This window comes from Aulostomus chinensis, chromosome 4 (assembly GCF_037954235.1).
Source record: "Aulostomus chinensis isolate RoL2024-O1b breed Wild chromosome 4, RoL_Achi_v1.0, whole genome shotgun sequence".
In the NCBI taxonomy this organism is placed as follows: domain Eukaryota; kingdom Metazoa; phylum Chordata; class Actinopteri; order Syngnathiformes; family Aulostomidae; genus Aulostomus; species Aulostomus chinensis.
This window is the reverse complement of record NC_141323.1, coordinates 28052294-28078484: the sequence shown is the minus strand read 5'-3', so window position 1 is coordinate 28078484 and position 26191 is coordinate 28052294. Positions and strand designations below refer to the sequence as shown.

Here is a 26191-nt window from a genome sequence, read left to right as displayed (position 1 = left end):
TCAGGTTGCCACCTTTTAGAAATGAAAATCAGGGACGCCCACCACGGCTCCTGGGGGCCATGACCACCAGGGGCCTGACTCCCATGAGGTGGGTGCCCACAGCAGTGGTGTGTTTTATTTTGTAGGTGTTTTTAGTCAAGGGGTGATCAAGAAAGCAATTCCTCCTACTTAAAGCTTGAAATGCTTTATCACCAATAAACACATTCTTTATTGTTCAACACTGAACTGCACATTTAAGTTTTAAAATACAAACTCAATAAATGGAGAACTTTATGTGACTTAAGTTCATAACACATCAGCAGGTTTCCCTCCCTTCTTTTTCCAAGTCTCCTTCTTGTTCCTCCTTGCAGCTCTGGGGAACTCTTGGTTTCTCAAAGCCCTGTTGGAAAACTCTGAACAGGACTGCTCAAAGTTGAGAGTGATCACTCCTTTGAGCTCCATGGAGCTCCTGTTCCTGCAGTCACTCCATTTCTGCTTTTCATTTTGTGTTTGTATTAAAGTTCTATTGCTGAAAAAAAAGAGAATTTTTTGCCTTTTTGTTGAAGTAAATATATGAGGGTCGAAACTGACCCATAACACCATGGATGTTACAATAGTTAATAATATTAAAATGAATAATAAATCAAACCAATCCATGTCAGAGATGTGTTCTAACACCCCTCAGTAATGGTCAGGAAACACAACAACATTTTGTTTCTTTCTATGATTTTCTGGAGGTTCATTTGATCATTTTTTTAACTGAAATCGAGGGTTTACTGACTAAAAAAAGGTCCAGAGGCCCACAACAAAATATTCCAATCAATATTTCCATGGATAAGGAAGCCTAACAAGGTAACCGGGAGATGGGAAACAACTTGGATGATAGAAAATTGTTTTTAGTTTATTTTACAGCTGATTGAAGACGAGGGTCAAAACTGACCTGTTAACATCAGAGATGGGAACAGAAAGCTAACACAAGAGGAAGGTTGAAGCTATGAAAAAGGAGTTTGATAAAAATCTTGAACTGACAGTAGAAATATCCTTTTGTATGTTTACCTTTGTTGACAGAAGTCACTTTAGCTTGGCAGTGAAAAGAATCTCTGCTAGCTTGACAAATAAGTGCACAAACTAGGTTCAAGCTGGACTTTGGACACTGGTATCTGCAACAACTCCCATCAACTCCTAATCTAGCATCTCGGCTGTGGTCAAACTATTTTACAGAACATTTGACAGACCTGTGGAGCAGTGAGGACAGACATGAGTTGATGCACATGATCCACTGAAGCGCCATTTTACCCTGCCACTGAGGTCACCAACATGAGCTGGAGTTGGGACTCTTGAACTGAACCTGGGATCACAGCGACACCTACTGCTGCAAAATGGAACAGCAACATTGAACCCAAGTACAGGATTGGAGGGAGACTGATGGTCGCTGTTTGGGTTTTTGAAGAACAAGGAGGGCGTTGGTTCAAGCTGGATTCTCAGAGACTATTTCCCCAACCTCTACATTGGAATCTACACTGTCATCCAGTCATGTGACTGAAGTCATCCAGTCATGTGACTGAAGTCATCCATTCATGTCAGTGATGTCACTTGGCAGGACTGTCATTGCCTTCACATTCTACAAAAGAACCCAGACTCCACATTTCCTCCTATCTATTATTGTGTCCCACCCTCCTGGTCCTTACTCTGAATTCTCAGAGTTTATATCCAGTTCAGTTCTCAAAAGAGACTCAGTCATGAGTGTTGATAAATTTCCTTTTCTCCACTGATTATATGTCAAGGTTTGTGTGTGGGGGTGGAGCCTATCCAAGCAGCCTTCGGACAAGAGGCGGGGTTCATCCTGGACATGTCACCAGTCCATCACAGGGCCAACACATACAGGCAGACAACCATTCACACTCACAGCCACACCTACAGTAAATTTAGAGTATCAATCAGCCTCGTCCCCTCTTGATGTCTTTGGACTGTGGGAGGAAGCTGGAGTACCAGAGAGAACCCACACAGACACAGGGAGAACATGCAGACTCCACACAGCTGGGGCTCGAATCTGGAACCTTCTTGCTGTGAGGCCACAGTGCTGACCACTGCACCATTGTGTCCCCTGAAAATGCCACCAGATCGTTTGGATTGTCTATAAAATGAAGTACACATGAACATGAAGCAGTTTTCACAGGGCTGGTGGTGCAATGGATAGCATGACTGACTACTGTCAGAAGATTCCAGGTTCAACTCCTGGCTCGCTCACTTAAACTCACTTTTATACTCAGAAGCTTTCACACCTGAAGTGTGAACCACTGCTAAAAGTCCCTGAAATCCTCCAAGGTTTCCTCCTTGTCTGCTGTAAACATGAACACATGCATGGCTCCTGCTACCTCTCACATGTTAAGCTGGCACTTGACAGTGACAGCAGGAGAACAAAAAATCCCAGTGTGTCATCAACATTTCCTGGAAACTAAATGACAGAAGCCAGTGGTGGCTGGTGAAAAAAATTCTTGGTGGGGCTGGTGTGCCAAAAACATTTCCGTGCCTAGTCTAGTATAATCATTCAAAAAGAGCAGCCGGACAATTATTAAATGTTTTAAAATAGTATTTACTTTCCTTCTTAAAATCGACAGTTTCAAAGACAAAAAAAACAACAACAATTTACAACTACAGTCAATTTTATGAGATCAAATATTATACAATGATGTTAACTTTACAGAAGGTGATTTGAGCTCAATCTATACGATACAAATCAACAATGTGTGTGTCTCTCTCTCTCTGTCTCTCTCTTTGTTCATCTGTGTCTGTCTCTGTCTCCTTCTCTGTGTCTCCGTCTTTGTATCCTTTTCTCTGTGTCTCTATCTCTGTTTGTTTGTCTCTTAGTGTGTCTGTCTCTCTCTGTCTCTCTCTCTTTGTGTCCGTCTCTCTTTCTCTCTTCGTCTACCTGTCTCTCTCCCTCTGTCTCTCTGTCTATTTGTTTCAGTCTTTCTGGGTGTGTGTTCGAATTCAGCAGTCATTTGTACAGGAACTTTGCTCGTCTCTCTTTCTGGGAGGCAAATTTCTCAATGACCCTGGTGTTGAAACCAGGAATGTTTCGTGTCAGTTTTTTCTCAATGGAGAGCATAGCCAGAGCGTTGAGCCGATCTTGTGCCATGGTATTTGTAAGAAAAGTTTTTATCCTCTTCAAAGTGGAGAAGCACCTCTCAGATTCTGACGTTGTCATTGGTGTGGTGATGAGGATGTTGTGCAGACTTACAGTTTCAGTGAACGTGTCTTGAAGGTTATTTTCCATCAAAACCTGATAGAGAGCCAGTGCACCACTGCAACTCTGAAACTCTTCGTTCCCGTAGATCAGAGACAGCTCTGTTTAAAGTCTGGCCTTGTCCAATGAGGGATAGGCTTCCACTGTGGTTTTCAGTGCTGAATCTGGGAACTTTCGGCTGTGCTGTGGGAACAGGTCTCCTTGCAGGAGTGTGGCGCTGACAAGATGCTTGGTGAAACTAAATCTCTCCTTGGCATGGCTCACAATGGTGTCACATACCTATGCAATGATATAATTATACAAAATAGGAATTATTGCATCTTCACTTGTCTTAATACATTGACCTGATGAGCTAGCCTACATTATGTAATAAACATACTGTAATGATTCATATCATCATAAAACAATATACATTTAAGTCTGGACCACTGTATCATATGGCCAACATCTTATTTTGATTTTATTTAATAATGTGATTCAAATCACACTAAGAAGCAAGTTCTTACCTCCAGTGCCAAATGGTGCAGTGTGTCTTCTCCCAAGGTTCTGCGTCTCTTTGCGGGTGGCTCCTGAGCAGGTCCCCTGAACTCCTCATCCTTAGCCAGAGTAGGCACATCCTCCCTGACCCAACACATAAGTTTCATGAGTAAGTTCTAAAAACTAGTTAGGGATACATTAACAAAACCAAAGGTGGATGTCATTACTGTCAGTTATATTATACAGATAAATCAATTCTTTAAATAAGATGATATATAAGCATTTAAGTCTACATATAGAGAGAAATTTAGGTTAGGCTACAAATTAATTAATTTAGCATACCTGATAGCCTGCATGTGGTCAATGAATGTCTGGGTGACTCCTGCCATGTAGACAGCATCAATGTTTCTCTTCTGCAGCTGGTTGTAAAGGATGTCCACATGTGGCATGATTTTGTGGAACAGGGCCAGTAAAAAACAAAAAGTTTCATCTTCCAGCATTCTCACATAGCCACCAGCTTCTCTCTTTGTCTGGCTATCAAACCCTTCACTGTTCCGGATAGCCTGAAAGCAATTCACCAGATCCTTCTTGTGCTCATAAACTGTGTTAACACGACTGTTGAAGTTCCAACGTGTTGATGATGCACTTGGAAGTCGGTGCGCAACCATCTCATCAAGCACTGCAGTTCTCTTGCTTGACTTAGAGAAAAGAGAAGCAAATCCCCCCATGTCAGAAAAAAAGTGACTGATCTGAGGGATGTGGGAGGTTGCTTGCTGCAGTATCAGGTTTAACTGATGGGCATAGCAGTGAACATAGTGAGCGTTTGGATAGATGTCTTGTACCTTTCGCTGCACTCCTCCTTTGGCACCCCTCATCACAGCTGCCCCATCACAGGCCTGGGCAATCAGCTTCTTTTCTTGTCCCTCAGAAAGGATGCTGTGCAGCCTCTCCAATAAGGCACTGGCTATTGCATCCGCACAGGTGTTGGGCAGTTTCAAAAATTCAAAGAACCGCTCTTGAATACTGTGGCGGTCGTCAATGTATCTCAGAACTAAGACTAACTGACACTGTGTTGAAACGTCAGTAGTTTCATCAGCCTGGATCGCTAAAAAGTCTGCCGATTTAACTTCATCCAGGATCTGTTCTCTCAAAACTGCCAGCATACAGTCCACAAGCTCGTTCTGTACTGTCTTCGAGGTGCCTTTAAAAACGGTTGCATTTTCAAGGTGCTCCCTCAAGTACCGATCAATGGATGCCATCAAGTCAACTGGACCTCTGAATATTCCAGCGTTGTCAGAGGAATCACTTTCGTCATGTCCCCGCAGAGCCAGTTCAAAAGCACCACGGAATTTAACAGTTAATTATCTTAGATAAGATGTTACGGTTCTTATCTACGTCATCATTGTGCTTCCTTACAGCGATGCGGTGACTGTCATCGAGCTGCGTTGCTATGCTAATCTTCCCAAGAACCGCTAGCTTCACGCAGTTTTCCATGTGAATTTTCGCTCTTTCGTGTTTCTTAATCCGCTCGGAGAGGTGCTTTAGGTCAGTGATTCCTGTCTGTGTCCATGCTGAATCACACCGGTCACTCCTGAAAGGGATGCAGGGGAAGCAAAAAAGTGCGTTGGCTGCTCCACAACCCGTCAGCCACGGCTTGCGCTGAAACCAGCTCCGGCAAAAAGTCCTGTTGTAGGATTTAGCCTTTTCCTTGGACTGCTGCTGGATGTTGATTTCAGGCTTGTCCGGTCCCAGCTCCTTAACGCGGATTTTTTCCGCCATGGTCCTCCTCGCAAAAGGGACATTTAAAAGGGATCTCACCGAATTTGGTGGAAACTGCTGCTCTTGAACTTGGATCGTTGTTGTCGCCATTTTCTCTCTCACTCACTTCTCGCGGTATTTTTTTCATAGGGCATCGGAAATCTGGGAATCTCACTACGCAAAAAGAATATCGCGGGCTCCTCAGCTAGCTTTAGCAATCCAAACCTTCACGCATTTTACGTTGGCGTAGGGGCGACTTTTCCAGCGCCCCTACGCCGTTAAATTTGGCGATGTTGATTGGCCAATTATTCATTATTTTTCCCTAGCAACCATACAGGATTGGCTAATTAATTGCAGGTCTGGGGCGCTTTGACGAGCGCCCCTAAAGACAAATTATACAGTCTATCAGAGTAAATTCACTATTAATTGAATGAGTCAGTTGGCGTAAATGTTGTTTAAATGACCCATATTGCATGTAGACACACACAATTAAGTAAGGCTGACACTGACGATACAAATTGTAAACATATGCACATATATATGTATCAATACATGTAGGGATTTTCCTCTCCACAGCTGGTGGGGCGGCGCCCCAGCGCCCCCTATGAGCCAGCCGCTACTGATACTGGCTTTACTGGGAGATCAGGAGGACAAAGCAGATCTTCACCCTCCACCTCAGATGGTTTCTCCTCACAGAGATGAGGGACCAGTTCAAACCAGCTACCTGGAGCTCCCTTAAGCCATTGTCCCCATCAGCTAACATCTGGATCTGGACCTGCACCGGTGCTGACTTGTGTCTTGAGTCCCCAGAGTTTGTTGAACCAGAGAAGATTCAACTGGTGACGGTCGTACAACCAAGCGTGAAGGTGAGCCTGCATTGTCTGATCTGGAGCTAACAGGGGAATTAGCAAGTGCTCTGACTGTTCTAGAGTTGCTGCTTAGTTGAATTTGAATTTATTTGTTGAAATGTTCCAGTTTCTATGAGGTCAGGGAAGATTGGTGTGGATCTAAAGGTCCCTGGTTGGATCCCAGGACATTGTTTTGGCTCATTTGAACATTTTCAAACCCTCGTTGCTCAGATTTTACATGAATTTGATCATGACTTTTGGACAAATGTTCTGTTTATTAATTAAATAATCACTTCAGTTATGAATTAAGTGAGTCACCCAGACTTGGTCAATAATAAAAGTTAGTCTGGTTATTATCCAGTTTCCAGTCAGTTAGGACACACACACACACACACACACACACACACACACACACACACACACACACACACACACAGCCTGTCTGTGGTATAAAATGGTCTGTCACGTTCTCTCACATTGGAAGATTTCTCTGACTCCATTGTCAATAAAGACATTCTGCATCTGACACCTGAGTCTTGATCCACTGATTCCTCTGATCCACCTCTTTCTGCTCCAACAAGGCTGACATGGATCAGGTGGGTCCATGTCATCCAATCAGTAGGTTTCTCTTCTCAATTCATTTCTTCATCCCAGTTTAGATTGATTCTTCTCAGCCTCATGAAGGAGCATCTGATCAGGTGTTTGACTGCTTGTTAGTTGTAATTCCATAGATTTTAGTCTCAGATGTTATAGAATTAATAAGAACATCTTAAAGACCTTTGTCCAACACTTGAAACTCACCTGTCTGTGGAGGCCCAACTGGCCTTTGGTAGTGAGGTGGTGGATGCATGTGAATGAAATGAGGCTTGTGTTGCTGTGAGGAGCCACTAGAGGGAGACACCTGTCGTTCCTCCCTGCTGACAATGAGGCTTCACAGCTGCGTTTGAAGCTGTCCTTTATTAGTCACAACTGTCTTGAGCTCAGGAGCCAAACTCACCAAAAACATATGCAAGTGGCTTTGGACAAAAGCGTCTGCTCAATGAAATTGTAGGATTGTAGACTTCTATAAATGTAGAATATAATTGTAGAAATGCTCTCTATCACCACCCCCAACGTCTGTGCCAGGGTCTCTGGCCAGTGGTCAATGGGCTCCTATCACCTGCCCAGGATGGATCAAGCTTGCTTGTCTTTGTAATTCTGCACTTATTAGAGACCTGGAAACAAAGGAATGCTGAAAAAGAGAAAATAGGACCTCACACAAATGGGCTTGTAACATAATTTTAAAGAATTGTGTCAATGTGAATCTTTTACAAATTTGTGTGTGAATGTGGTTGTTGTGGCCGAGTGGTGAAGGCGATGGACTAGAAATCCATTGGGGTCTCCCTGCTCAGGTTGGAGTCCTGCCAACAACGTTAAAGTGTTGATGTTCTGGAGGAGACAACATCTGATCTTTTTAGATCCACGAGTCAAAGGTTTTCTTTAAAGGGCTGTAGAAGCTGAGGATGAGGGAGAGACAGAATTTCAAACCATCTTCGTGAGGACATTTTGAAAAATGATGACATTTTGCCACAGTTATTATTGACTTGGAACACTGCAAAAATATCCCTTCTCCAAAAACCCTCCTGTTCAACTTTGTACCCAAGTTGTCTCCTCATCAGGCACCACAGTGTCCAGGATGTTCAGTCAAAAAATCATTAGTGATTTTAAAAATGTCCATCCAACACAAAATAAGGCTTCAAATAGGTAAAATCACCATCTGTAGACTGGACCAATATGCTGATGTGATCCTTTGATTAGTTTAGGATCAGTCAGAGATCAAAGACTGAAGCAGGAGACCAATGCTCAGAACCCAGAGATCAAAGACAGAATTCAGACATCAGAGACAGAATTCAGACATCAAACACATACCTGATGGAGGCTCCACCCCCCCCCCCCACAGTTTCCATGTAAGTCGTAAGTTTTATTTTTAAAGCGCCAAATCACAACAAATGTTATCCTCTTTTTATTCTTTTTATTAAAGATTGAAGCTCCATACAAGACAGTTTGTAGACAAGAACATCACAGCCTGGGAAGCTTTCACTTCTTTTGACAGACAGCTTTGATTTCAGGTTCTACCTCTGTAAAATTGAAAGTAAAGTAAATGAAGCACCTGTGAAGGTAAAACTGATGATGTCATGACTTGTTCAGTCCTCCAACGTTAAAGTCCAACAAGCTTTTGATTGGCTCTGATTCTCTGTGGCAAAATCCAACAAGAGGAAAAAGAAAATCTTGGGGTTGTCTCACTTTTTTTCATAGAAACTCTGCATAGGACAGTGATAGGATGCTTGTTTCCTTGGATGAAAAAGTCTGGTACTCTCATCTTCTTAAACATTTACTTGTTCAATCAGGACAAGAGAATCTGAGCTTGGATGTCATTTTGTAGTAAGAGGTGAATTAAACTTGTAAACATCAGCTGGTGTTCACTCTGATGATGTGTCGATGGTCTGTATTCTGCCTTCTGTAGCACGATGCTGCTGGGAAGAAGCCTGATTATGTCAGAGTTGTGTTCAGTGGCTCCTGCTGGGTCCATTTCTGACAAATAGGCTCCAAAGAGTTCAGCTGTTAAAAAGGTGAGGGTTTGCCATAAGCAGACGAGGTGGCCGAGTGGTTAAGGCGATGGACTGCTAATCCATTGTGCTCTGCAAGCATGGGTTTGAATCCCATCCTTGTCCCAAGTGACTCTGGTTTCTACTTCTAGATTATTGAATTACTGTGAGGCTTTTTTTTTTTTTGGAACTTATTTTTTATTTAACATACATACAGCACAGATAGAACATGACAGAGATGCGCAGACAAATATTCCAGACAAGTGTTCAGATACTTATTCCAAGATACACATGAAAAAAAAATACATAAATAAAAAAAAACATTTTAAAAAATGTTGATGTTTATAATTCCAATACTGTTTTCACTGGTGCCCATCTTTCAGCAAACTGTCCTGTTTTCAGCTGTAACCTTGCTGTGATTTTTTCCATGATGTATACATTTTTTACTCTATTCCTCCATTGTGATATGTTTGGAGGTTCTGGCTTTAGCAAGCAGGCTGTTATTGTCTTTTTAGCGATCAGAATCAAAATCCTCCACAAAGCAATCAGGTTTCTGTCTGTCAGATTCTCAGGTGGTATGCCAAGGATAAACATTGCTGCGTCCAAAGCAAAATTAATGTCCAAAATTTGCCCAATCTCCTTCCGACCATTCTCCCAGAAGTTCAACAGCTGTGGGCAATCCCAGAATATGTGCGTAAAATCTCCTATTAACTGACATCCTCTCCAACACAGTTCAGATGTGTTGCTATATTTTGAAGTCTTAGATGGAGTGTTGAAATATCTCATCTTCACCTTCCAGTCAAACTCCCTCCACATTGGGCTGCTTGTTAATTTGTGTCCTGCTCTGAATGTTTCCTCCCAATTTTCATCTGGTATAATCGTATTTGTTTCTAATTCCCATTTTTCCTTAACATCCAAATTGTTGTCCTTACATTCATGTTGTAGTACTCTATAGATTTTTGATATTAACCCCTTTTTAGTCTCTCCCTCCAAATACGACAACAGCAATTCCTCCAGCTTAGATGGTGTTCTACAAATATTTTCCCACTCTCTGTGCTTCTGAAGGTAGTGTCTTCATTGTAGAAATTTGTAGAAGTCATGGTTCGGTAAGTTAAACTCTTTTTTAAGTTGCTCAAACGACTTCATATACTGTCCATTGAAAACTTGTGCAATATAAATTAACCCCTTACTTCTCCATTTGTTGTACCCTGCATCCATAACAGATGGTAAAAAGTCTGGATTTCCTGCTATTTTGGTGATTCTACTTATTGACTTAGATATTTTCAGTTTTTTTCGCACTATTGACCATACTTTTATTGTTACCCTAATCCAGTCATTACGCAGCCCCTCTTTTTTCTGCATCTTCTCTTTCAAAAACGGGAGTACCTCCAAAGGTGTTTTCTGACAGGAATTTTGTTCCATTCCCACCCACATTGTGTCTGTCTCCTTCGTGATCCACGTAATAATCGCTCTAAGTTGTGCTGCCCAATCATAATTTTTTAGACCAGGTAAATTTAACCCTCCCTTCTCTTTTGGGCAAAGAAGGATTTTGTATTTGATTCTAGCTTTTTTATTTTGCCAAACAAATTTAGATATGATTTTGTCTAACATCTTAAAAGTTGAACTAGAGACCATAATTGGCAGTGACTCGAACAGAAACAACAATCTGGGTACAATGTTCATTCTCACTGTTTCGATTCTTCCCACCATCGACAGGGGCAATATCTCCCATCTGGCCAAATCCTTCTTTATTTCTGTAATCAGTTTTCCATAATTTTCTTTAAATAGCTGTGATATAATGGGAGTAATAATGATGCCAAGATATCTAAACCCTGTGGTGGTCCATTTGAAATTGAACTTTCCCTCTAATTCAGTTGGATATTTGCCTGAAAGCATCATTGCTACTGACTTAGATTCATTAGTTAAATAACCTGATGATTCTCCATATTCATTCAGATTGTTCAATAAAGCTGGTATAGTTAAGGAGGGTTCACTTAGATATGTTCATATATCGTCAGCAAATAAAGATATTTTATGCTCCACTCCCCCTTCATCTCTTATTCCCTTAATATCCTTATTTTGTCTTATTGATTCGGCTAATGGTTCGGTACTTAATGCCAACAGCAATGGACTCAGACAATCCCCTTGTCTGACCCCTCTTTTGAGGGGAAAGAAATCTGAACAGCATCCGTTAACTCTAATCCGTGATTTGGGGTTTTTATAAACCAATTTTACCCAATCTATAAATGTTGAATGAAACCCAAAAACTTCTAATGTCCGATATAGGAAGCTCCATTTTACCCGGTCAAATGCCTTTTGTGCATCTAAACTGAGCATCAAAGCGGGCTGTCTGTTGTTTTTAGTACATGATATAAGATTTAATGTTCTCCTAATATTGTTAGCTCCTTGTCTACCAGGGATGAACCCTGTCTGATCTGGTTTGATTAATTTTGTTATATATATCTATATCCTATGTGCTAAAATATGAGTCAATATCTTCAGATCACTACATAACAAGCTGACAGGCCTGTATCCTTCACATGTGGTTGGGTCCTTTCCTTCTTTATGTATGACTGAGATAATGGCTTCTGACCAAGATGTTGGTGGGTCACCTGATGTCAGGGCATAATTAAATCCTTTGAAAAGGGCTGGTGTAATCTCCTTCGCAAAACACTTATCAAATTCTCCCGAGAGCCCATCCGTGCCAGGGGATTTATTATTTTTAAGTACCTTAATTGTATTAGCTATTTCCTGTACTGAGATTGGCCTAACCATTTCAGATGCCTCCTCTGTTAATAATGACGGTAAGTGCAATCTTTTGAGGAATGCCAGTGTTTTATTTTCTAGTGATTGCGAGTCAGGGTCATCATATAGATTTTTATAATATTCTGCAAAGGCTTCTGCTATCTCCGTTGGCTTTATCATATATTTTTTGGAGTTAGGATGTCTTATTTTATTTCTCGTCCTATTTGCCTGGGCTTTTCTAAGTTGAAATGCTAATAATCTGCAGGCTCTATTCCCCATCTCATAATATCTCTGATTCGTAAACCTTAAAGCCCCCTCTGCTTTGTAAGTTAATAGTTCATCGAGCCGTTGTTTGATTTTTTTCAGTTCGATAAGTGTTGAGTTACTTGATGTTCTTTTGTGTTCCAATTCCAACTCTCTAATTTTATTCTCTAACATATTTTGTTGCTTTAATCGGGCCTTTCTCATTCTGGAAGATATCTCTATTATTTTCCCTCTAATAACTGCCTTCCCCCCGTCCCATAAAATTGAAGGTGAAACTTCCCCATTGTCATTAGTTTGAAAGTATTCCTTTAAATTTTGTTTTAGTTCCTTTACCACACTCTCATCTGATAACAGAGATACATTAAGTCTCCAGTATTTGAAAAAAGATTCATTACCCATATCTACCGTTAGCGTAATAGGAGCATGATCACTTATAGTTATGGTGTCCGTGCCACAGTCCAGCACTTTATGCATATGTTGTTGTGAAACGCAGAAAAAATCTATCCTTGAATAACTCCCGTGTGGGTTTGAGTAAAAAGTCAAATCCTTCCCTCTAGGGTTATTTCTTCTCCATGGATCAGTAAGACCTCGCTCTCTTATGACATTATTTAGTACCTTAGATTTTTTTGCACTTGGTCCCTGTTCTGGAGGCAATCTATCCAGCTTACCATTCTGCACTGTGTTAAAATCACCCCCAATCACTATCATCCCTTTCCCATTGTTGGCAATTACGTTGGCTATATTTTTAAAGAATGCCGCATTTTCCTCATTTGGGGCATAAACATTTAGTATGGATATTGTCATATCGCTTATGGAACCAACCATCATTATATATCTTCCCAGATGATCTTTTATCACTTTCTCTGTATGAAATTGCAGGGATTTATTTATTAATATGGCTACTCCCTTTCTTTTTCCAAAAGAAGCATGAAATACTTGGTTTACCCATTCCCTTTTCAGTTTGTTACATTCGTTGTCATCCAGATGTGTTTCTTGTATCAAAGCTATTGAACATTGCATTTTTTTCAATTGACTCAGTATTTTCTTTCTCTTTATGGGGTGATTCAACCCATGGACATTATATGACACAAGGTTTAGCCTACTCATATTTGTTTAAGTGGAAACCCAGTAACTTTACATCTCTTATTAACTAATATAACTGTGCAAAAAGTAGCACAGCGAAAAAGACAAGTCTGCATCTCCTCAAGAACTAATACACAATAACAAGAAAAACAAGACTCCCAACTGTCCCCTGACCAGAGAGTTGTGACGAAGGCCCTCTGGTGGTTCGCACTATGTGCACTTGCAACTTCTCGGATGTTGTGTAAAGTTGCCATTTGCTCCACAAAAGCAGTGATTTTGCTCCAAAATAGAACCAAAACAATATTTTGTCTGTTGTTTTTTTTTATTTTTTTTATAAGTAGTAAATTACCTCTTAACCAGCTCCATTTGTCTTCGTGTATGTCCTTTTTAACAGACACTTTTATTGATCATGTATATTTCAGGGCATCCTCTTCGTATGAAATACTTCACTTGATAAGGGCCCGTAGATCCGTCTCTGTGATGTTTGGCTGCTGTCTTCTCCCCCTCTGTCCCGTCATTATGGTCCAGCTGCCTTGCGCCATCACTCTCTGTAGTCTCTCGGTCTCGTCCTCCTCCTCCACCTGAATCCCCATATTCCTCAGCATGGGTGCAGCATCCATTAATGTGGCAAACGTCTTTGTCCCGTCTTCCAGAAAGACTTTCAGCTGTGCAGGATATGGAGATTGTGCCTTCACGTTCTTCTCCTTCAGTTTCTTTATGACTTCCCTTACTTGTTTCCTCTTTTTTTGTACTTCATTTGTGTAATCCTGGTTAAAGTAGACGTTACGTCCCTCATACGTGAGCTTTTTCTTCCATGCTTCTTGAATCAGCCGTTCTTTCACCCTGTAGTTGAGGAAGCGAACAATTATTGCTCGCGGGGGGGCCGTGTTTTCTCTCGGCTTCGTAGTCAGTGATCGGTGCGCTCTCTCGAAATGAACTGCCATTTTATCAGGGAAGTTCATTGAGGACTGAATAAAATGAGTCACAAATCCTATGGTGTCGTTTTTCTCAGCACCCTCTGGGATTCCGTGTATTCTGATGTTGTTTCTTCTTGATCTTGATTCCAAGTCCTCGCATTTCGCGGACAGCCTTGCCTCGTGTTGAAGTAGAAAAGTGACCATTCTTTCCAGCCTCGCCGTCCGGCCTTCCGTGTCGTTAATCCTCTCTTCCATCTCATCTGACCGCTGCTCCAACTTAGCCATTTTCTCCCCCATTTCAGCTATTTTAGCTTCTAGTCTTGCAAAGGCTCCTTTGTTTTCCGTCACCGCGTCTGCATGTTCTTGGCGTAGTTTACGGAGCTCCGCTAATATCATCGATACCTCGTCTCCGGACATCGCCATCCCCGGTGCGGCGCTCCGCGCTCCGCCGGCGCCTGTATCATTCGCATTTTCTTTCTTAGCTGACTTCCCTTTTTTGTCCATTTTATTTCTCTTATCTTTAGTCTCTGATTATCCGCGTCCTCGACCCCTTTCTGCTGCTAATATCACGTTAAAGAGCTATTTTTACATAAGTTTTCTCTCAGAGAAATTCTCCCTCGTGTCTTCTACATCATGGCGTCACCGGAAGTCCCTTCACATGATTTTTATTCAGAAACAATAGAATTGTCAAAAACCACAACAGTTTTCAGCTTGCTGGTAAACAACACACACACACACACACACACACACACACACACACACACACACACACACACACACACACACAAATAGTTTGTGTTTGTGAGAAGATAAAAAAAAATCTCCTGTGCTGTGTAGAAGATTAATTGTTGAATATCAATCCTCTACTCATGTGCATGGGAGTGTAGTTGTTGTGGCCGAGTGGTTAAGGCGATGGACTAGAAATCCATTGGGGTCTCCCCGCGCAGGTTCGAGTCCTGCCAACAACGTTAAACTGCTGTTCCAGAGGAGACAACATCTGCTCCTACTGTAGGTCCATGTGTCAAAGGTTTTCTTTCAAGGGCTGTAGGAGCTGATGATGAGGGAGAGAGAGAGGATTGGTAGCATGTTGTCTTGTCTCAACCATTCTGGTGTTGACCAAAATCTTTGTTGATACTCCAGTGGTGGTGAAGGTGATGGAAATGTTCCAAGTGGGACGGTTCCATGTTCAACCAGTTTCATCTGGAACTGAGGTGGAGCTTAGGGTTACGTAGGAATTGGTTTGGTTTAGTCCCTGGGAATGTCAGTTGGTGTGTGTGTGTGTGTGTGTGTGTTTACATGCAGACTTTCCCTTGTGACAGCTGATTTGGTTTGGAATCCATCTTAGTCAGGACATTTTGAGAAATTCTATCATGTCGTTGTAGTTATTTTGATTTACAACACTGGAAAAAAAATCCCCTCCCCTTCAAAAACCCTTCTCTTCAACTTTGTACCCAAGTTCTACAATTCTACAATTCTACAATTTCATTTAGCAGACGCTTTTGTCCAAAGCGACGTACAACACAAGCAAGAATTTAGACTTAATTAAGGAAAAGTCCATAGGAAGCGCAAAAGTGCTTCAGTTGTGATTTGGTCACAGCTACCGCCATCTAGTGGCAGAAGAAGTGTCGCCCCCCCCTCCCTTTTTTTTTTTCTTTTTTTTTGACAGACATACAACATCACACAACACAGTTAGTGCTACATAATCACTAAGTGCTGGGTCTTGGACCCTCTGACTTATTCTACCCCACAGCACAAAGAGGAGAAGAGTCAGGTCAAGTGCCTCGGTGCTCTCTGAACAATTGAGTCTTCAATTGTCTCTTAAAAGTAGAAAGGGACTCAGCAGAACGCACAGAGTTGGGTAGTTTGTTCCACCATTTGGGAACAACAGAAGAGAAGAGTCTGGCTAGAGATTTGGAGCAGCGCTGGGCTGGAAGCACCAGGCGTGCTGCTGCATTCTGGATCATCTGCAGAGGCTTGAATGAGCATGCAGGGAGGCCTGCCAGAAGAGAGTTGCAAGTTGTCTCCTCATCAGGCACCACAGGATCCAGTAGGTTCAGTTAAAACAAGTCATTAGAGATTTAAAAAAATGTCCATCAAACACAAAATAAGGCTTCAAATAGGTTTCCAATTTTATTTCATGTTGACACATTTTGTCCATTTAACATCAGGACTGCTCCCAGATCGTCTCCATGACCTCATCCCAGCACCAAAGACTTTTTCTGTGACACAACAGCAGACAGCAACAAGGACTGCTGCAGTGCACTTGGTAATTGGATGCACTGAAGTCATCCATTCATGTCAGTGATGTCACTTGGCAGGACTGTCATTGCCGTCTCATTCTAGAAAAGAATCCAGACTCCACACGTGGCTCCCATGATAACTGATGGACCTCTGGTTGGAGGCTGGACGATGATGTTTGGTCTGGGGGGGTTAAGATGGTGGGGGCTGTTTCAGTTCTAGTGCTGAAGGCTTTCGCCATGACAGTCAGACTCTCAGCTGTCCCTCATGTTCCCTCAAATGTGCAGTGTGGACCTCACACTCTGAAATTAGCCTGAAAACTCTTCATGAAAAGCAGGAGACTCAGAGTCTCTGTGGCTCAATCGGTCAGCGCGCTTAGTTAGTCTTGGTTTTCAGAAATCACACAGCATACAAATAATAGCAGGTTGAAACACATTTATTTAAAAGAATTTAACATGGTCACACACACACACACACACACACACACACACACACACACACAGAGCCTCTCTTTGGTATAAAATGGTCTGTCACGTTCTCTCACGTTGCACAACAACAAAACAAACAAAGACGGCCATGTCCAGTGTGGTCCTGGATATGACGACTGGACTGCAGGGTCCCAGTATCACTGTGACAATTCTTTTACCAGCTATGACCTTGGACAAGAACTTCTCAGGAGGAAACTTATCATGGTGGCACAGTGAAGAAAACTAGACCTGAGCTGCCTGCTGAAATCTTGCAGGTGAAGGACAGAGCTCCACCTCTTTGACAGACACCACCACTGTTGGCTCATGTTGTCAGTTTTTGACACACACGCATCTAAACACACACACACACACACGCATCTAAACACACACACACACACACACACACATGTTCTTGCACACAGAGACTTTTCCTCTGTTTTTGTTTTTTACTGGTTTTGAACCAGTAGTTGTTTTCTGTTGGTTTCATTTGCTTGACTGGTTGTTGTTTGTTTGACCTTGCAAATCCATATTTTGGGTTCTGGCTTTTTCTGCTTTTCATTTTGTGTTTGTATCATGTGAAAGTGGCATAATTAAGACAAAAGACACTGTTAGAACAGAAAGATCCAGAAAACCCACCAACCAGAGGTTTGTCTGGTACAGATGTGGAATTATTGGCTCACACAATGTTGAGGCAACTGGGAAGAAGACAAACAAAAAAGGCTTGTGTGATTCAGACATTCATCAAAAATGGTCCTATAGAACTGTTCAATGTGTCATGACTTCAGAAGCTCAAATCCTCTCTAAGTTCTAGTGAGAGTGGAAGAGATTATAAAATGAGAGAAGCAGGGCCCTCCCTCAGAGCTGAAATAGCTCAGTTGGGAGAGCGTTAGACTGAAGATCTAAAGGTCCCTGGTCCGATCCCAGGTTTCAGCAGAGGAACAGCATTGACTTTACTTTCCAGTGGAGGAACTGCAGACATGAAGGAAACTACCATCTTGTCCTGTGCATTCTTATGACATTCAAGACATTTTTGGAGCCTCTTGTTGGATTTTGCCACAGAGAATCAGTGCCAATCAAAAGCATGGTGGACTTTAACATGGAGTATTGAACAAGTCAAGAAAGCATCAGTTTGACCTTCACAGGTGTTTCTTTTCCTGTCTAAATTCTGTAGAAAGAGCCTGAGTAGCTCAGACGGTAGAGCATCAGACTTTTAATCAGAGGGTCCAGGGTTCAAGTCCCTGTTCAGGTGCTATGGATGTTCCAGTGTTTGACAACATGGTACTGGATGAAGTTTAGTGTTGAACAAACTGTCATCATCAAAAGCAGAAGTGTTCTTGTCTTGCCACTGTGAGACTGTTGCTAGAAAAGTGACCAATAATAATTTCATGTGGCATGCAATTAACAAAACACCCACATTAATGGTTGCAGGGGGGCTGGAGCCTATCCCAGCATTTATGGGCGAGAGGCAGGGTTCACCTGTGAGCTCTGTCAGGTATGAAGGAACCTGACTGTTGAGGACGTCAAACCTGCAAAGACACAAACACACCCACCAACAGGACCCTGCACACACAACGCTGCATAGGACCCAGGCCTGGGGCCGTCACCAGTGTTCCCATAGAAACCACCAGCGTAGTCCAACATTGGGAACATGAACTGTGTTATAATACTTTTCCAGACGTCTTATGGAAAAAGTCAACAGAACGACAAAAGTAATTTTAGCCCACCAGATATTTGCTTGGACACTGAGTTCATGTGAAATTTAAATGACAGCTGAGAATCAGGCCAGAGGCCTGGATATTCAAAGTCTTCAACTTTTGCTTTTGTTGTTCCATCAAGAAAGCCAATGAGCCAGTTAGTTGACAACCAAGAATCAGGTCAAACGGAAAACAACATACGATATGAGGTTTTTCTTGTTTCTTGATGGGCAGCCAAGAATATTTTCAGCATTGGATCATTAAAGTCTGTTTCATTTCTGATGTCGTGTTCTAAAATAATTGCTCACCTAAGAGGATTCTAAAAAGTCAGACTTTCTCAGTGATATTCTCTTCTCAGGCTTTCAAATCTTTTAAATTTCCATTTTCCACAAGTGAGTAGAAAGTTGTTACTCTCTTTGAATCCAGGATTTAAACCTAGGGTTCATTTCATGAGGCTTGAACCCAGGATTAAAAGCACATCATTAAATGACTTGTAGTGATATTCTCCTGTTAACATTCCAAATTATTCATTGAGATTTGGACTTTACGGAAACGTTTTTCCAGATTTTGATGGGCCAGTACAGCAGGAACTGGGGCTCATTCATGTCGTGGTTTAAATTTGAGCCTGGGTTTCTTCCCCTGCAAGATAAATCTGGAAAGCATTTTGTTCAATTCAGAAACGGTTTTGAAGGCAATTTCTCCAGTTGGTCCTGGAACTAGAAAGAGATTTTGTGGTAGGACATTTATTTTTACTCTATCAATCCTGTGACTCAGACTCAGAAAGGAAATGGAGTTCCATCTTCTGTCTCTCTTATTTTGATATCCCATTTGTGTCCTGTTCTTCCTGTTTTAGTTTGATGTCGAACCTTCCCTCTCATTTTCAGGTTACTTCACTTGCCCTTGTCTTCTGTTTGCCTGAGTCTCTCGGTGCATCTGAATAGACGTCAGGACTCTGAGAGGGAACGACCTCAGCAGAGACTCCTCTATTTAGAGGAAAGGAGAGCTGAGAGAACACTTTTTTGACATCATTCAACATCCTCAGGGACGATCGTTTACAAAGTTCGATTCAATATAGGACACATAAAATCACACCACATGAAGCAGGCTAATGAATAATAAATCAAATATAAAAATGCTTTATTTTAAGATATAAAATATCTTGTGAATATCTGGAGCTTAATTCCAGCAGCAGACCTCCTCAGGTGATGGAATTTATATTTGACATGTTTACCATTAAATGAGACACATTTGCAGTCCATTGAAATCTACTTGTGTTCATGGTGAGTTGATTTCAAAACATGAGCTGACAGAATCTACGTTTAGGGAGGAACCACCATATCCAGGGGTCTGGACCTTTTTGTAGTCAGAGCCATCAAAGTAGCAGACTAAGCTAGCAGATATTAGCATTGAGAAGAAACTGATACCTGGAGCCTACTTTTGGGTCTGGTCAAGTGATAACAAAATAATATGACATCATTGTCAGACTGACGCCTGCTCAACACTGACCAAACACCGCCCTATTGCATTGTGGGAAAATTCTGCTTGGTTTGTGTCCATCAATACACACAAGAAATTTGTCTCATGCTGCCGTGACCCGGAGTCGAACCGGGGTTGCTGCGGCCACAACACAGAGTACTAACCACTATACGATCACGGCCTCCTCAACATCAGATTGAGCTTCCATGTCTTTGTCTCAGATGAGATCAAAGAAAGAATTCTAAAATCAAACACAAAACTCTGAGATCAAAGGTTGAAGTTCCCCAAGGTTCAATTTTAGCTCAGACCCTCTTCAAGGTGGAACCAGCAGAGGAGCTCAGTAGAGACAACTGGACAGCAGCAGGACAGAACAGAGGCTCTCCACAATGGCAGGAGACAGGAAACAGGTTTGGACCATCTGGGCTTCTGTCTACTTTGATGGTTTTTAAAACATTGAAGGAAATTGTAAAAATCAACATTGTGTTTAAATCATGATTTCTAGTTGAGTGCGTTTGCTCATCTGTTCCAGAAGCTTCTTCTAGAGTTGACGCTGGATGAGTGGAGGGACCTTTTTGATCATCAGGACTGGTTTTTGATGGCCTGATGGTGCATCGGGGTCATCATGGTCCTCCACCATCTGCAGGGGTTCCAGGACTGTTGTGGTGTTTGTGGGAACTGCAGGGAGAAGCTGAGAACTGGAGAGGAAGTCCTGGACACCAGCAGACCTCTCAACACCTGCAGCATTTTTTCAGCTCCACCAAACCCAACATTCACTGCCTCCTCATCATCTGGGCATCAAAAGCAGCTCAGACCTGCTGCAGCTCAGCAGACCTCAGCCATTTTTAGGATGTCTCAATGATTCTCCTTCACATGATTTTCATTCAGAAACAATAGAATTGTCAAATACCACAACAGTTTTCAGCTTGCTGGTCAACAGTATTTCAACTTCCATTCCACTGTGTAATGGCAGTGACTGATGTGTACTATATGCAGTACTAATCAAGTACAGCCCTGACTGATACTTCATCTCCAATGATAGGAAGGATAAGAATGTTGAAATGGACCAAGCAGGAATAGAATCTCAAGTCATGTCAACTTTACTGAGCAGCACTCAGTTAATTTCAGGAAACACAAGACATTTTGACCACATGTCAATGAAGTAGTCAGCAAAATAAATATGACACTAAACAGTAGTTGAGGGAGAGCAGAGCTGGAAATAAGACATTACTGGGAGGGGAATAAATCTGAAACATGCAGAACCAGAACACAGCCACAGCTTTCTGTCATTTTCTGTCTCAAATACTTCACAAGTTTCAACTTGGTCCAAAACCTGCTCACCTCTCTGGGTGTCAAGTGTGTCTGCACCGTCTGACCAAACTGCATCAATTGTATGAGTCTTATTTCCTGCAGATCAACTCTGGGCAGTGTTGATTGCAAGAAGAAAAAAAAGTGGAAAAAATAATGGAGTCTTTGCCAGAAGTTCCTTCTGGCTCAGGCCCTAAAAAGTGCTGTCAAGTAATGTTAGAAACAAGCTCTTTTGTTCTCCTGCTGTCACTGTCAAGTGCCAGCTTAACATGTGAGAGGTAGCAGGATCCATGCATGTGTTCATGTTTACAGCAGACAAGGAGGAAACCTTGGAGGATTTCAGTGACTTTTAGCAGTGGTTCACACTTCAGGTGTGAAAGCTTCTCAGTATAAAGTTTTAAGTGCGCAAGCCAGGAGTTGAACCTAGAATCTTCTGACAGTAGTCAGTCATGCTATCCATTGCACCACCAGCCCTGTGAAAACCTCTTCATGTTCATGTGTACTTGATTTTAAAGGAAATCCAAACGATCTGGTGGCATTTTCAGGGGACACAATGGTGCAGTGGTCAGCACTGTGGCCTCACAGCAAGAAGGTTCCAGATTTGAGCCCCAGCTGTGTGGAGTCTGCATGTTCTCCCTGTGTCTGTGTGGGTTCTCTCTGGTACTCCAGCTTCCTCCCACAGTCCAAAGACATCAAGAGGGGACGAGGCTGATTGATACTCTAAATTGACTGTAGGTGTGGCTGTGAGTGTGAATGGTTGTCTGTCTCTATGTGTTGGCCCTGTGATGGACTGGTGACACATCCAGGATGAACCCCGCCTCTTGTCCGAAGGCTGCTTGGATAGGCTCCACCCCCACACACAAACCTTGACATATAATCAGTGGAGAAAAGGAAATTAATCTACACTCATGACTTCATCTGTTTTGAGAACTGAACTGGATATAAACTCTGAGAATTCAGAGTAAGGACCAGGAGGGTGGGACACAATAATAGACAGGAGTAAATGTGGAGTCTGGGTTCTTTTCTAGAATGTGATGGCAATGACAGTCCTGCCAAGTGACATCACTGACATGAATGGATGACTTCAGTCACATGACTGGATGACTTCAGTCACATGACTGGATGACTTCAGTCACCTGACTGGATGACAGTGTAGATGCCAATGTAGAGGTTGGGGAAATAGTCTCTGAGAATCCAGCTTGAACCAACGCCCTCCTTGTTCTTCAAAAACCCAAACAGCGACCATCAGTCTCCCTTCAATCCTGTACTTGGGTTCAATGTCGCTGTTCCATTTAGCAGCAGTAGGTGTCGCTGTGATACCAGGTTCAGTTCAAGAGTCCCAACTCCAGCTCATGTTGGTGACCTCAGTGGCAGGGTAAAATGGCGCTTCAGTGGATCATGTGGATCAACTCATGTCTGTCCTCACTGCTCCACAGGTCTGTCAAATGTTCTGTAAAATAGTTTGACCACAGCAGAGATGCTAGATTAGGAGTTGATGGGAGTTGTTGCAGATACCAGTGTCCAAAGTCCAGCTTGAACCCAGTTTGTGCCACTTATTTGTCAAGCTAGCAGAGATTCTTTTCACTGCCAAGCTAAAGTGACTTCTGTCAACAAAGGTAAACATACAAAAGGATATTTCTACTGTCAGTTCAAGATTTTTATCAAACTCCTTTTTCATAGCTTCAACCTTCCTCTTGTGTTAGCTTTCTGTTCCCATCTCTTATGTGAACAGGTCAGTTTTGACCCACGTCTTCAATCAGCTGTCAGATAAACTAAAAACAATTTTCTATCATCCAAGTTGTTTCCCATCTCTTGGTTTCCTTGTTAGGCTTCCTTATCCATGGAAATATTGATTTGAATATTTTGTTGTGGGCCTCTGGACCTTTTTTTAGTCAGTAAACCCTCGATTTCAGTTTAAAAAAATGGTAAAATGAACCTCAAGAAAATCATGGAAATAAACAAAAGGTTGTTGTGTTTCCTGACCATTACTGAGGGGTGTTAGAACACATCTCTGACATGATTTGTTAGGGCCTGAGCCTGAAGGTACTTCAGGCGAAGACCCTATTATGTTTGCTCGTTTTCAGTCAATCAGTCAATAAACTCAGGCTCCGGAAAAGGAGACGAGTTCGTAATACGTATGAGTATGATTTATGTATGACACATACAGGAGGACAGAGAGGAGGAGAGAGAAGCCCAGTGCACCATGGGAGATCCCCCAGCAGCCTAAGCCTATAGCAGCATATCTAAGGGCCAGCCTAAGCAGCCTAACTATAAGCCTGATCAAAAAGGAAGGTCTTTAGTCTGTTCTTATAGGTCGAGAGGGTGTCTGCATCCTGGACCGAAACTGGGAGACGGTTCCACAGGAGGGGAGCCTGATAGCTGAAGGCTCTGGCTCCCAGTGTACTTTTAGAACTCTAGGAACCACCAGTAATCCTGCATCCTGGGAGCGAAGGGTTCTAGCTGAATAATAGGAGACTAGGAGCTCTGTCAGGTATGAAGGAGCCTGACTGTTGAGGACTTTGTATGTTAGAAGGAGAATTTTGAATTCTCAAAGGCAAGGCAAAAGGCAGACAAAGGCATGGACTAGTTTTTCTGCATCTTTTTGAGACAGGATGTGTCTGATCTCAGCAATGTTTCACAAATGAAAGAAAGCAGTCCTAGAAATTTGCTTAATGTGGGCATTAAAGGACAGATCCTCATCAAAGAGAACTCCAAGGTTCCTTAGGGTCGTGCTGGGGGCCAAGGTGATACCTTCCAGGGTACCGATCTCAGTAGATAAACTTGTAAAGTGTCATGTGATAACTTCTGTTGTGATTTGGCATTTATAAATAAAATTGACTTGACTTGACTTGACTTTGAAGTTAGAATTAAATTTAAAGTAGAAAAATCTTCCCTCTTCAATCCTGTCACAAAGTGTTGTAAACTGTTTCAAACAAATTCTACTGTTCAACAGTTCAAGTGTTTCTAATGAAGCTGAATGTGCTCTCTTCTACTTTCCTCAATTGTGTTTCTTTCATGTCCTCCTGAGATCAAAGACAGAATTCTAGGTACTGTCAAAGTCCTGATGACATCATCAGGAATTCTGACTTTGATCTGGAGACTCTTGCTTTAACCTGAATTTGATCTGACTAATCTTTTAGTTTAGGTTGCATGATACCGACCACCTCATTTCTCCTGATGGACTGGTGACCTGTCCAGGGTGAACCCTGCCTCTTGTCCAATGTCACCTGGGATTGCCCCCCCCCCCCCCCCCGTGACCCTTCAAGGATAAGAATAGAAAGTGGATGGAGGGATGGACTTCACACTGAAATCAGCTGATCTGATCCACATTCTAATTGAAAAAGTAGTGTATATAATCATGTATATAAAATTTTGTAGTATCTTTCCAAAGCCTCACTTGCCTCCCCTGACCGCACGTCACTGACACACACACACACACACACACACACACACACACACACACACACACACACACACACACACACACACACACACACAGCTGAGACATGCAGCAGCTCACAGTAACTGCCTCCGTCACACAGCAGATAGACTCCTTTCTATCATAAGATAAGAAGTAGGAAATGGATGGAAGTGATGGTTGAACTGATGAACAGGTGATTTGTCCAAAAGTCAACATCAGATTCATTTCCAATCTGTGGAAGCAGTTTCATCTTGAGGTTCCAGGTAAGAACAGCCAGCTGTGGGCTGACACAAATCTTTTCAGGAGCACTTCTATGCACCAGACCTACCAGGTTGAATTGTGTCTGTATTCTGAGGGCAGCAGGAGGACAGAGGAGTGAGGACACACACATTTGGGAACTGAGAGTAGCTGTGTGTGTGATTTCCCCTTCAAAGATAAAACCAGCTCCTTCATGCTGGCTTTGAAGGCTTACAGTCACACTGACTCTGGTGGTCTCAGTTGAGCTACAGAGGGTCCACCAAGACCACCAGACACCTCAGCTTCCCAAAGACAGTCCACCCCCAGGATCTTGATTTAAAAAATGTCTGGAGAATCATGGATGAGATTCACCTCTAGTAGGATTCAACAAAACATCTCTGTGTTGTTAAATGCAGTTGACATGAAATGTGTTAAGTTGGTCAGGCTTGTTTTATGAAGTAGGTGTCGTTTTACATCAGGAAACAGGAGATGTGGTGCTGACAATCTGATGCGTCTGCAGCAGTGAAGGAGAGGAAACTGCTCATCTGATCAGAAGATCATGAGTGTCGCAACTCTGATGTGGATGACGTGTCCGACCCCCAGCTTTATCTTTGTATCACTTCAGCACATCAGGAGCTGTTGACACGGACATGAAAAGCTGCACTTAAGAGTCCTGATGAGGAAATAAGAGTGAAGAAACTAGTAGCAGACGATCGGAGGAGCTTGACACTGGACATGGATGGCAGGGTGCTGCTGGTGCTGCTGGTGCTGCTGGTGCTGTGGAGCTCAGGTAGGCTTCCTGTTGGAGGTGTTGTTGATCTGCATGGTTCAGATAGACGTGTGTTTGAAACGGCTCAAATCAACTGGCTCATGTCCTGGAGGCAGCAGCTGCATTTCTGGATTGACTCCCTCACTGTTTGCTCCAGTCGGCCCTCAACTGCTCTGATGTTCTGTGTTCCGTATGTCAAGAAGTCAAATAAATGGACTGTTCTCCAGTTGTAGTGTGCTGGTACAAACACAGTAGTTCAATCACATGAGGTGGCTGAGCTGCTGCTAAACCCAGAGAGTGTCGGTCCTCCACAGTCTAACTAGTCTCAGCTTAGTTTCAGATCAACTTGAAAAATATTCTTTTAATTTACATGAAGCAGGAGAGACAAGATAACAGGAACGCTGGGAAAAGACTGCGTGTCAACAACTGAACCATGAAATAAGAGACAAGAATCAAAGACACTGAAGCCACATTTGCAGAAATTGTGTGTGTGTGTGTGTGTGTGTGTGTGTGTGTGTGTGTGTGTGTGTGTGTGCGTGTGTGTGTGGGGAGGGGGGGTCAGAACCAGAAAAGACTTTTTTGCCAATGTTGTGCATTGAGGAGCGATTTGGTCAAAATTATAATAATCAATAATAATGAATATAATTTTTGATTATTGAATGAAATACAAATTAATATTGA

General features: G+C 42.4%; 3 non-coding genes across 3 annotated transcripts; 2 read left to right on the top strand and 1 right to left on the bottom strand.

Moving 5' to 3' along the window:
• Positions 1-14789: 14789 nt before the first annotated feature.
• Positions 14790-14871, top strand: trnas-aga (transfer RNA serine (anticodon AGA)). Its single transcript has one exon. It is a non-coding gene; the product is annotated as a tRNA-Ser (tRNA).
• Positions 14872-17468: 2597 nt separating this feature from the next.
• trnaf-gaa (transfer RNA phenylalanine (anticodon GAA)) lies at positions 17469-17541 on the top strand. The gene has a single exon. It is a non-coding gene; the product is annotated as a tRNA-Phe (tRNA).
• Positions 17542-19887: 2346 nt separating this feature from the next.
• trnah-gug (transfer RNA histidin (anticodon GUG)) lies at positions 19888-19959 on the bottom strand. Its single transcript has one exon. It is a non-coding gene; the product is annotated as a tRNA-His (tRNA).
• Between the last annotated feature and the right edge of the window lie 6232 nt (positions 19960-26191).